Raw genomic sequence first — 12022 nt, 5'->3', positions numbered from 1 at the left:
ATTCGTATTCATAATCGGCGGGGGTCATTTATTTTGTGTCCATTTAGAGGTTCCGTAAACACAGTTCTTTGGCGCGCGCGAAATTTCATAATCGTAATTGTGGTCCCTTTTTTTATAATCAATTTTAATAAAAATTAACATGACCTGGATTTTATTTTTTCCTTACAGATGTCAATCCAAACTATATGAAACATTGAAACCGCACTCTTAAATCTAACCGTTTAACACTATTCCTATCCGCACGCAGCCTAAAACCTAAATCCTTAATTGCTAAATTAAAGCCAACAACCGTAGTCCCGTTGAAAGCACCGGTTCTCGTTAGATCACCGAAGTTAAACAACGTGGAACGTGACCGGCACTAGGATGGGTGACCGTCTGGTCAAAAACCGGAAAGTGACCCACCCGGGGTGTTTTTCACGTGTTGTTGGCAAAAGGTGGTTCGGAACCCACCATAAACAGTAGGTCCCGCTGAAAAGGCGATGGTGAGAGTGGAAAAAGGAGAGGATTGGTAAATGAATTTGAAACCCTGAGGGGACCAAATATCATGTCCATACCATACCATACCATACCAATTGCTAAATTAACCTATTCTATGCCATTTTTCACTACTTTTTGTCGCTCGACACCGCAAATTTATATGGCGACCTTCGGGGGAGGTTCCTGATCCCGCCTGCACCTTTGACCTTGACCTTGACCTTGAAAATCTGAAAAAGATTTCCAAGGCCTTTGGCTTTGTCAGAATTTTCAAAGTCAAAGGCACCTCCACTCTGACCTCGGGATCGAGATCCTAATGCCCTCGCGACTCCAAATACATACAGAACTTTTCTAATTTACGAGAAACGCTATACGCCCTTCGGATGACCTCGGAGGCGCTCCTAGCCTATGAGGCTCAATACCTCTTCCCGAGCTCTTTCAAATGACACCCTACTCGGGGGTGGTAGGAACAAAATACTAAACTTTGCGCCTGTCCTCCACCAGAATTTCCTCTCTTTTTAGTTCAGGACTGAGATTGACTCTGATTCCCTCAAAACTCCCGGTATGACCTAGCGGGTCGGGGGATTTTGTCGGCCTCGGGGCAATCTAAACTAATTTCCCCTCTCCGCGGGGGGGGGGGGTTGTCAGGGAACATCAATATAAAAAAGAAGTTTTTTTCGACGTTTGAGTTTACAAAGTCTGGACTTCTATCTAATGTACCATCTTTATCGCACTAGTGGCTGCTAGCTTCGTTCCGTCGCTGTCCTAACCATAAGATCCGAAATTTGTTCGAAATTGAGGAATTTAGTTTCCCTAAGCGGTGTGGCGGCCCCTTAATTTCCTCCGTTGCTGTTACGCAATTTCCGCGCGGTTTTTAGAAATCTAGCGTTGGGCTCAAGCTGATCTCAATCCGGACCGACTTACGAACCATTCGCGGATTGAGGAAAATATTCTTGAGGAGCGTATGAGGGTTAATACAATGTGTCTCTGATATGTAAAACTAATCAGCATTACAGCATTTGCATTAAGCTACTAGTGGCCAGGGGTTCGCGCCGCTTAAGAATGTATCACACTGCACAAAATAGTGATTGATGTATCTCCTAGAACCGCTCCGTCCGACGGTGGGTTAAACATCATACCTATACCACTCCCTATGTCATTGCAAGAAAACATCTTAAGATGTAAATTTATGTTATCTACATATTTCATAGCGTATTCCAAAATGAAACATTTTCATAAGGTATTCCAAACAGAAACATTTCCCTAGAGTTTGATATACGGCAAACAAATTCAACGATTTATTTCCAGATGCGTGCACTCAACAGCAAGTTAACATAACAATGACAAACATAAATTCATCCGAGCTCGATCCTGATTGGTCGGGTCACCGAACCGGAACAGGCGATCAACCGTAACCAAGGGTATATAAACCCAAAATTTGGAACAGTAGATCATTAGAGATCCTGACGCTGCAGCGGCAACATGGAGTTCTTCAGGTCTTTCCTCCGTGCGCTAGGACTACTGGAACCTGCCAAGTTGGATTTCATTTCTGAACTCCCGCCGGAGATATCCCAGCTGATTCTACGCAAGTTGGAGCCTAAGTCTCTGCTTTGCGCTGCTCAAGTGTCACGGAAATGGTTAAATGTATGTAGGGCGGACAAGATCCTAAGACAAACCGCTAGGCATCATAAGCAACGTGCAATGCGGATAATGAATGAACGTTTTCGAGGGGAAGCTGTGGATGAGCCGAGAACGATTGTACAGAGGGATCTAATAATTCCTGCACAGGTGAGAAGAGTTGTTCCTTTCGACAGAACCAAAACTGGAGTGGTTCGAAAAATTCCTCGAAATCCAGTGCAGAGTTTGGCGAGCGTGGGTTCAATAACTTCGAGGCGTAGTAGATGTATTAGAATGTAAGATGTTAGTAAATTTTATCTTGACGTGCTCTTATGAGTGAATTGACTAGTTGTTAGGATAATGTAGTCTAAGTAAGTACATATAATCCATTGTTTGATCACAAGAAAATCTTGTTATAATTTTCCCCTATATGTATAATTGACTGATGTCCAAGTGTGGACAGTATTTTTTTAAAAATCTAACTACTGCTTCCCATAAGCGATGCAGGATATTTTTCGTTGAATATATTAATAATATGTTTATATTTAAGATATAATATCTTTTCGTCATTTTCTAAAGTCCAGGACCAATGATTCTTTACCAGATCCTTTAACAGCCTTCAATCGTTAGCCAATAATGTATTACTAAACGTAATGTATTAGTAATGTGTTTGCAAAAGTTCGTACCCTATTTGGGATAAATAACAGTTTTATTAATCAATTATATAGTCTGTAACTCTGTTTTCTATAATTGTCTGCGAACATTTTACAACCTGTGATTTCCTTTTCCGTAGAAGTTGCACGTTTAGTTTCAGACAAGTTCACGAGGTAAATTGAGTATGAGCTTTTGCAATCATCCAATATATGAAATAGTGCATGTTAAATTGAAGTGCTTCAGTTTAACACAGTGTCTGTGATCAGAAACAGGGATCTTGGAAAAATCCGATCCTATAACATCAAATAATCTTTCATTACAAATGACGTACTACATTGCTGCAATTCGTTGAAATATGTTTAAATAAATCATGAGAGCTTTTGATACTTCTTCTCGAACCTTCTTTTTTCGGCGCCCAATCTAGATCGCCTTTGTTACCAAAATTTTATCGTGACAATCGATTTTTTGCAATATTTCGTAATCATATAACACAAGTGTAACGCGTAACATTTACAGAAAAATTTTTTTTTCGAAATTTCGTATTCATAATCGGCGGGGGTCATTTATTTTGTGTCCATTTAAAGGTTCCGTAAACACAGTTCTTTGGCGCGCGCGAAATTTCATAATCGTAATTGTGGTCCCTTTTTTTATAATCAATTTTAATAAAAATTAACCTGACCTGGATTTTATTTTTTCCTTACAGATGTCAATCCAAACTATATGAAACATTGAAACCGCACTCTTAAATCTAACCGTTTAACACTATTCCTATCCGCACGCAGCCTAAAACCTAAATCCTTAACTGCTAAATTAACCTATTCTATGCCATTTTTCACTACTTTTTGTCGCTCGACACCGCAAATTCATATGGCGACCTTCGGGGCAGGTTCCTGATCCCGCCTGCACCTTTGACCTTGACCTTGACTTTGAAAATCTGAAAAAGATTTCCAAGACCTTTGGCTTTGTCAGAATTTTCAAAGTCAAAGGCACCTCCACTCTGACCTCGGGATCGAGATCCTAATGCCCTCGCGACTCCAAATACATACAGAACTTTTCTAATTTACGAGAAACGCTATACGCCCTTCGGATGACCTCGGAGGCGCTCCTGGCCTATGAGGCTCAATACCTCTTCCCGAGCTCTTTCAAATGACACCCTACTCGGGGGTGGTAGGAACAAAATACTAAACTTTGCGCCTGTCCTCCACCAGAATTTCCTCTCTTTTTAGTTCAGGACTGAGATTGACTCTGATTCCCTCAAAACTCCCGGTATGACCTAGCGGGTCGGGGGATTTTGTCGGCCTCGGGGCAATCTAAACTAATGACCCCTCTCCGCGGGGGGGGGGGTGTCAGGGAACATCAATATAAAAAAGAAGTTTTTTTCGACGTTTGAGTTTACAAAGTCTGGACTTCTATCTAATGTACCATCTTTATCGCACTAGTGGCTGCTAGCTTCGTTCCGTCTCTGTCCTAACCATAAGATCTGAAATTTGTTCGAAATTGAGGAATTTAGTTTCCCTAAGCGGTGTGGCGGCCCCTTAATTTCCTCCGTTGCTGTTACGCAATTTCCGCGCGGTTTTTAGAAATCTAGCGTTGGGCTCAAGCTGATCTCAATCCGGACAGACTTACGAACCACTCGCGGATTGAGGAAAATATTCTTGAGGAGCGTACGAGGGTTAATACAATGTGTCTCTGATATGTAAAACTAATCAACATTACAGCATTTACATTAAGCTACTAGTGGCCAGGGGTTCGCGCCGCTTAAGGATGTATCACACTGCACAAAATAGTGATTGATGTATCTCCTAGAACCGCTCCGTCCGACGGTGGGTTAAACATCATACCTATACCACTCCCTATGTCATTGCAAGAAAACATCTTAAGATGTAAATTTATGTTATCTACATATTTCATAGCGTATTCCAAAATGAAACATTTTCATAAGGTATTCCAAACAGAAACATTTCCCTAGAGTTTGATATACGGCAAACAAATTCAACGATTTATTTCCAGATGCGTGCACTCAACAGCAAGTTAACATAACAATGACAAACATAAATTCATCCGAGCTCGATCCTGATTGGTCGGGTCACCGAACCGGAACAGGCGATCAACCGTAACCAAGGGTATATAAACCCAAAATTTGGAACAGTAGATCATTAGAGATCCTGACGCTGCAGCGGCAACATGGAGTTCTTCAGGTCTTTCCTCCGTGCGCTAGGACTACTGGAACCTGCCAAGTTGGATTTCATTTCTGAACTCCCGCCGGAGATATCCCAGCTGATTCTACGCAAGTTGGAGCCTAAGTCTCTGCTTTGCGCTGCTCAAGTGTCACGGAAATGGTTAAATGTATGTAGGGCGGACAAGATCCTAAGACAAACCGCTAGGCATCATAAGCAACGTGCAATGCGGATAATGAATGAACGTTTTCGAGGGGAAGCTGTGGATGAGCCGAGAACGATTGTACAGAGGGATCTAATAATTCCTGCACAGGTGAGAAGAGTTGTTCCTTTCGTCAGAACCAAAACTGGAGTGGTTCGAAAAATTCCTCGTAATCCAGTGCAGAGTGTGGCGAGCGTGGGTTCAATAACTTCGAGGCGTAGTAGATGTATTAGAATGTAAGATGTTAGTCAATTTTATCTTGACGTGCTCTTATGAGTGAATTGACTAGTTGTTAGGATAATGTAGTCTAAGTAAGTACATATAGTCCATTGTTTGATCACAAGAAAATCTTGTTATAATTTTCCCCTATATGTATAATTGACTGATGTCCAAGTGTGGACAGTATTTTTTTAAAAATCTAACTACTGCTTCCCATAAGCGATGCAGGATATTTTTCGTTGAATATATTAATAATATGTTTATATTTAAGATATAATATCTTTTCGTCATTTTCTAAAGTCCAGGACCAATGATTCTTTACCAGATCCTTTAACAGCCTTCAATCGTTAGCCAATAATGTATTACTAAACGTAATGTATTAGTAATGTGTTTGCAAAAGTTCGTACCCTATTTGGGATAAATAACAGTTTTATTAATCAATTATATAGTCTGTAACTCTGTTTTCTATAATTGTCTCCGAACATTTTACAACCTGTGATTTCCTTTTCCGTAGAAGTTGCACGTTTAGTTTCAGACAAGTTCACGAGGTAAATTGAGTATGAGCTTTTGCAATCATCCAATATATGAAATAGTGCATGTTAAATTGAAGTGCTTCAGTTTAACACAGTGTCTGTGATCAGAAACAGGGATCTTGGAAAAATCCGATCCTATAACATCAAATAATCTTTCATTACAAATGACGTACTACATTGCTGCAATTCGTTGAAATATGTTTAAATAAATCATGAGAGCTTTTGATACTTCTTCTCGAACCTTCTTTTTTCGGCGCCCAATCTAGATCGCCTTTGTTACCAAAATTTTATCGTGACAATCGATTTTTTGCAATATTTCGTAATCATATAACACAAGTGTAACGCGTAACATTTACAGAAAAATTTTTTTTTCGAAATTTCGTATTCATAATCGGCGGGGGTCATTTATTTTGTGTCCATTTAAAGGTTCCGTAAACACAGTTCTTTGGCGCGCGCGAAATTTCATAATCGTAATTGTGGTCCCTTTTTTTATAATCAATTTTAATAAAAATTAACCTGACCTGGATTTTATTTTTTCCTTACAGATGTCAATCCAAACTATATGAAACATTGAAACCGCACTCTTAAATCTAACCGTTTAACACTATTCCTATCCGCACGCAGCCTAAAACCTAAATCCTTAACTGCTAAATTAACCTATTCTATGCCATTTTTCACTACTTTTTGTCGCTCGACACCGCAAATTCATATGGCGACCTTCGGGGCAGGTTCCTGATCCCGCCTGCACCTTTGACCTTGACCTTGACTTTGAAAATCTGAAAAAGATTTCCAAGACCTTTGGCTTTGTCAGAATTTTCAAAGTCAAAGGCACCTCCACTCTGACCTCGGGATCGAGATCCTAATGCCCTCGCGACTCCAAATACATACAGAACTTTTCTAATTTACGAGAAACGCTATACGCCCTTCGGATGACCTCGGAGGCGCTCCTGGCCTATGAGGCTCAATACCTCTTCCCGAGCTCTTTCAAATGACACCCTACTCGGGGGTGGTAGGAACAAAATACTAAACTTTGCGCCTGTCCTCCACCAGAATTTCCTCTCTTTTTAGTTCAGGACTGAGATTGACTCTGATTCCCTCAAAACTCCCGGTATGACCTAGCGGGTCGGGGGATTTTGTCGGCCTCGGGGCAATCTAAACTAATGACCCCTCTCCGCGGGGGGGGGGTGTCAGGGAACATCAATATAAAAAAGAAGTTTTTTTCGACGTTTGAGTTTACAAAGTCTGGACTTCTATCTAATGTACCATCTTTATCGCACTAGTGGCTGCTAGCTTCGTTCCGTCTCTGTCCTAACCATAAGATCTGAAATTTGTTCGAAATTGAGGAATTTAGTTTCCCTAAGCGGTGTGGCGGCCCCTTAATTTCCTCCGTTGCTGTTACGCAATTTCCGCGCGGTTTTTAGAAATCTAGCGTTGGGCTCAAGCTGATCTCAATCCGGACAGACTTACGAACCACTCGCGGATTGAGGAAAATATTCTTGAGGAGCGTACGAGGGTTAATACAATGTGTCTCTGATATGTAAAACTAATCAACATTACAGCATTTACATTAAGCTACTAGTGGCCAGGGGTTCGCGCCGCTTAAGGATGTATCACACTGCACAAAATAGTGATTGATGTATCTCCTAGAACCGCTCCGTCCGACGGTGGGTTAAACATCATACCTATACCACTCCCTATGTCATTGCAAGAAAACATCTTAAGATGTAAATTTATGTTATCTACATATTTCATAGCGTATTCCAAAATGAAACATTTTCATAAGGTATTCCAAACAGAAACATTTCCCTAGAGTTTGATATACGGCAAACAAATTCAACGATTTATTTCCAGATGCGTGCACTCAACAGCAAGTTAACATAACAATGACAAACATAAATTCATCCGAGCTCGATCCTGATTGGTCGGGTCACCGAACCGGAACAGGCGATCAACCGTAACCAAGGGTATATAAACCCAAAATTTGGAACAGTAGATCATTAGAGATCCTGACGCTGCAGCGGCAACATGGAGTTCTTCAGGTCTTTCCTCCGTGCGCTAGGACTACTGGAACCTGCCAAGTTGGATTTCATTTCTGAACTCCCGCCGGAGATATCCCAGCTGATTCTACGCAAGTTGGAGCCTAAGTCTCTGCTTTGCGCTGCTCAAGTGTCACGGAAATGGTTAAATGTATGTAGGGCGGACAAGATCCTAAGACAAACCGCTAGGCATCATAAGCAACGTGCAATGCGGATAATGAATGAACGTTTTCGAGGGGAAGCTGTGGATGAGCCGAGAACGATTGTACAGAGGGATCTAATAATTCCTGCACAGGTGAGAAGAGTTGTTCCTTTCGTCAGAACCAAAACTGGAGTGGTTCGAAAAATTCCTCGTAATCCAGTGCAGAGTGTGGCGAGCGTGGGTTCAATAACTTCGAGGCGTAGTAGATGTATTAGAATGTAAGATGTTAGTCAATTTTATCTTGACGTGCTCTTATGAGTGAATTGACTAGTTGTTAGGATAATGTAGTCTAAGTAAGTACATATAGTCCATTGTTTGATCACAAGAAAATCTTGTTATAATTTTCCCCTATATGTATAATTGACTGATGTCCAAGTGTGGACAGTATTTTTTTAAAAATCTAACTACTGCTTCCCATAAGCGATGCAGGATATTTTTCGTTGAATATATTAATAATATGTTTATATTTAAGATATAATATCTTTTCGTCATTTTCTAAAGTCCAGGACCAATGATTCTTTACCAGATCCTTTAACAGCCTTCAATCGTTAGCCAATAATGTATTACTAAACGTAATGTATTAGTAATGTGTTTGCAAAAGTTCGTACCCTATTTGGGATAAATAACAGTTTTATTAATCAATTATATAGTCTGTAACTCTGTTTTCTATAATTGTCTCCGAACATTTTACAACCTGTGATTTCCTTTTCCGTAGAAGTTGCACGTTTAGTTTCAGACAAGTTCACGAGGTAAATTGAGTATGAGCTTTTGCAATCATCCAATATATGAAATAGTGCATGTTAAATTGAAGTGCTTCAGTTTAACACAGTGTCTGTGATCAGAAACAGGGATCTTGGAAAAATCCGATCCTATAACATCAAATAATCTTTCATTACAAATGACGTACTACATTGCTGCAATTCGTTGAAATATGTTTAAATAAATCATGAGAGCTTTTGATACTTCTTCTCGAACCTTCTTTTTTCGGCGCCCAATCTAGATCGCCTTTGTTATCAAAATTTTATCGTGACAATCGATTTTTTGCAATATTTCGTAATCATATAACACAAGTGTAACGCGTAACATTTACAGAAAAATTTTTTTTTCGAAATTTCGTATTCATAATCGGCGGGGGTCATTTATTTTGTGTCCATTTAAAGGTTCCGTAAACTCAGTTCTTTGGCGCGCGCGAAATTTCATAATCGTAATTGTGGTCCCTTTTTTTATAATCAATTTTAATAAAAATTAACCTGACCTGGATTTTATTTTTTCCTTACAGATGTCAATCCAAACTATATGAAACATTGAAACCGCACTCTTAAATCTAACCGTTTAACACTATTCCTATCCGCACGCAGCCTAAAACCTAAATCCTTAATTGCTAAATTAACCTATTCTATGCCATTTTTCACTACTTTTTGTCGCTCGACACCGCAAATTTATATGGCGACCTTCGGGGGAGGTTCCTGATCCCGCCTGCACCTTTGACCTTGACCTTGACCTTGAAAATCTGAAAAAGATTTCCAAGACCTTTGGCTTTGTCAGAATTTTCAAAGTTAAAGGCACCTCCACTCTGACCTCGGGATCGAGATCCTAATGCCCTCGCGACTCCAAATACATACAGAACTTTTCTAATTTACGAGAAACGCTATACGCCCTTCGGATGACCTCGGAGGCGCACCTAGCCTATGAGGATCAATACCTCTTCCCGAGCTCTTTCAAATGACACCCTACTCGGGGGTGGTAGGAACAAAATACTAAACTTTGCGCCTGTCCTCCACCAGAATATCCTCTCTTTTTAGTTCAGGACTGAGATTGACTCTGATTCCCTCAAAACTCCCGGTATGACCTAGCGGGTCGGGGGATTTTGTCGGCCTCGGGGCAATCTAAACTAATTTCCCCTCTCCGCGGGGGGGGGGGGGGGGTGTCAGGGAACATCAATATAAAAAAGAAGTTTTTTTCGACGTTTGAGTTTACAAAGTCTGGACTTCTATCTAATGTACCATCTTTATCGCACTAGTGGCTGCTAGCTTCGTTCCGTCTCTGTCCTAACCATAAGATCCGAAATTTGTTCGAAATTGAGGAATTTAGTTTCCCTAAGCGGTGTGGCGGCCCCTTAATTTCCTCCGTTGCTGTTACGCAATTTCCGCGCGGTTTTTAGAAATCTAGCGTTGGGCTCAAGCTGATCTCAATCCGGACCGACTTACGAACCACTCGCGGATTGAGGAAAATATTGTTGAGGAGCGTATGAGGGTTAATACAATGTGTCTCTGATATGTAAAACTAATCAACATTACAGCATTTACATTAAGCTACTAGTGGCCAGGGGTCCGCGCCGCTTAAGGTTGTATCACACTGCACAAAATAGTGATTGATGTATCTCCTAGAACCGCTCCGTCCGACGGTGGGTTAAACATCATACCTATACCACTCCCTATGTCATTGCAAGAAAACATCTTAAGATGTAAATTTATGTTATCTACATATTTCATGGCGTATTCCAAAATGAAACATTTTCATAAGGTATTCCAAACAGAAACATTTCCCTAGAGTTTGATATACGGCAAACAAATTCAACGATTTATTTCCAGATGCGTGCACTCAACAGCAAGTTAACATAACAATGACAAACATAAATTCATCCGAGCTCGATCCTGATTGGTCGGGTCACCGAACCGGAACAGGCGATCAACCGTAACCAAGGGTATATAAACCCAAAATTTGGAACAGTAGATCATTAGAGATCCTGACGCTGCAGCGGCAACATGGAGTTCTTCAGGTCTTTCCTGCGTGCGCTAGGACTACTGGAACCTGCCAAGTTGGATTTCATTTCTGAACTCCCGCCGGAGATATCCCAGCTGATTCTACGCAAGTTGGAGCCTAAGTCTCTGCTTTGCGCTGCTCAAGTGTCACGGAAATGGTTAAATGTCTGTAGGGCGGACAAGATCCTAAGACAAACCGCTAGGCATCATAAGCAACGTGCAATGCGGATAATGAATGAACGTTTTCTAGGGGAAGCTGTGGATGAGCCGAGAACGATTGTACAGAGGGATCTAATAATTCCTGCACAGGTGAGAAGAGTTGTTCCTTTCGACAGAACCAAAACTGGAGTGGTTCGAAAAATTCCTCGAAATCCAGTGCAGAGTGTGGCGAGCGTGGGTTCAATAACTTCGAGGCGTAGTAGATGTATTAGAATGTAAGATGTTAGTCAATTTTATCTTGACGTGCTCTTATGAGTGAATTGACTAGTTGTTAGGATAATGTAGTCTAAGTAAGTACATATAGTCCATTGTTTGATCACAAGAAAATCTTGTTATAATTTTCCCCTATATGTATAATTGACTGATGTCCAAGTGTGGACAGTATTTTTTTAAAAATCTAACTACTGCTTCCCATAAGCGATGCAGGATATTTTTCGTTGAATATATTAATAATATGTTTATATTTAAGATATAATATCTTTTCGTCATTTTCTAAAGTCCAGGACCAATGATTCTTTACCAGATCCTTTAACAGCCTTCAATCGTTAGCCAATAATGTATTACTAAACGTAATGTATTAGTAATGTGTTTGCAAAAGTTCGTACCCTATTTGGGATAAATAACAGTTTTATTAATCAATTATATAGTCTGTAACTCTGTTTTCTATAATTGTCTCCGAACATTTTACAACCTGTGATTTCCTTTTCCGTAGAAGTTGCACGTTTAGTTTCAGACAAGTTCACGAGGTAAATTGAGTATGAGCTTTTGCAATCATCCAATATATGAAATAGTGCATGTTAAATTGAAGTGCTTCAGTTTAACACAGTGTCTGTGATCAGAAACAGGGATCTTGGAAAAATCCGATACTATAACATCAAATAATCTTTCATTACAAATGACGTACTACATTGCTGCAATTCGTTGAAA

Source organism: Lasioglossum baleicum, unplaced genomic scaffold, assembly GCF_051020765.1.
Source record: "Lasioglossum baleicum unplaced genomic scaffold, iyLasBale1 scaffold0069, whole genome shotgun sequence".
NCBI classification, from domain to species: Eukaryota; Metazoa; Arthropoda; class Insecta; order Hymenoptera; family Halictidae; genus Lasioglossum; species Lasioglossum baleicum.
Note: the sequence above shows the minus strand (reverse complement) of the source record.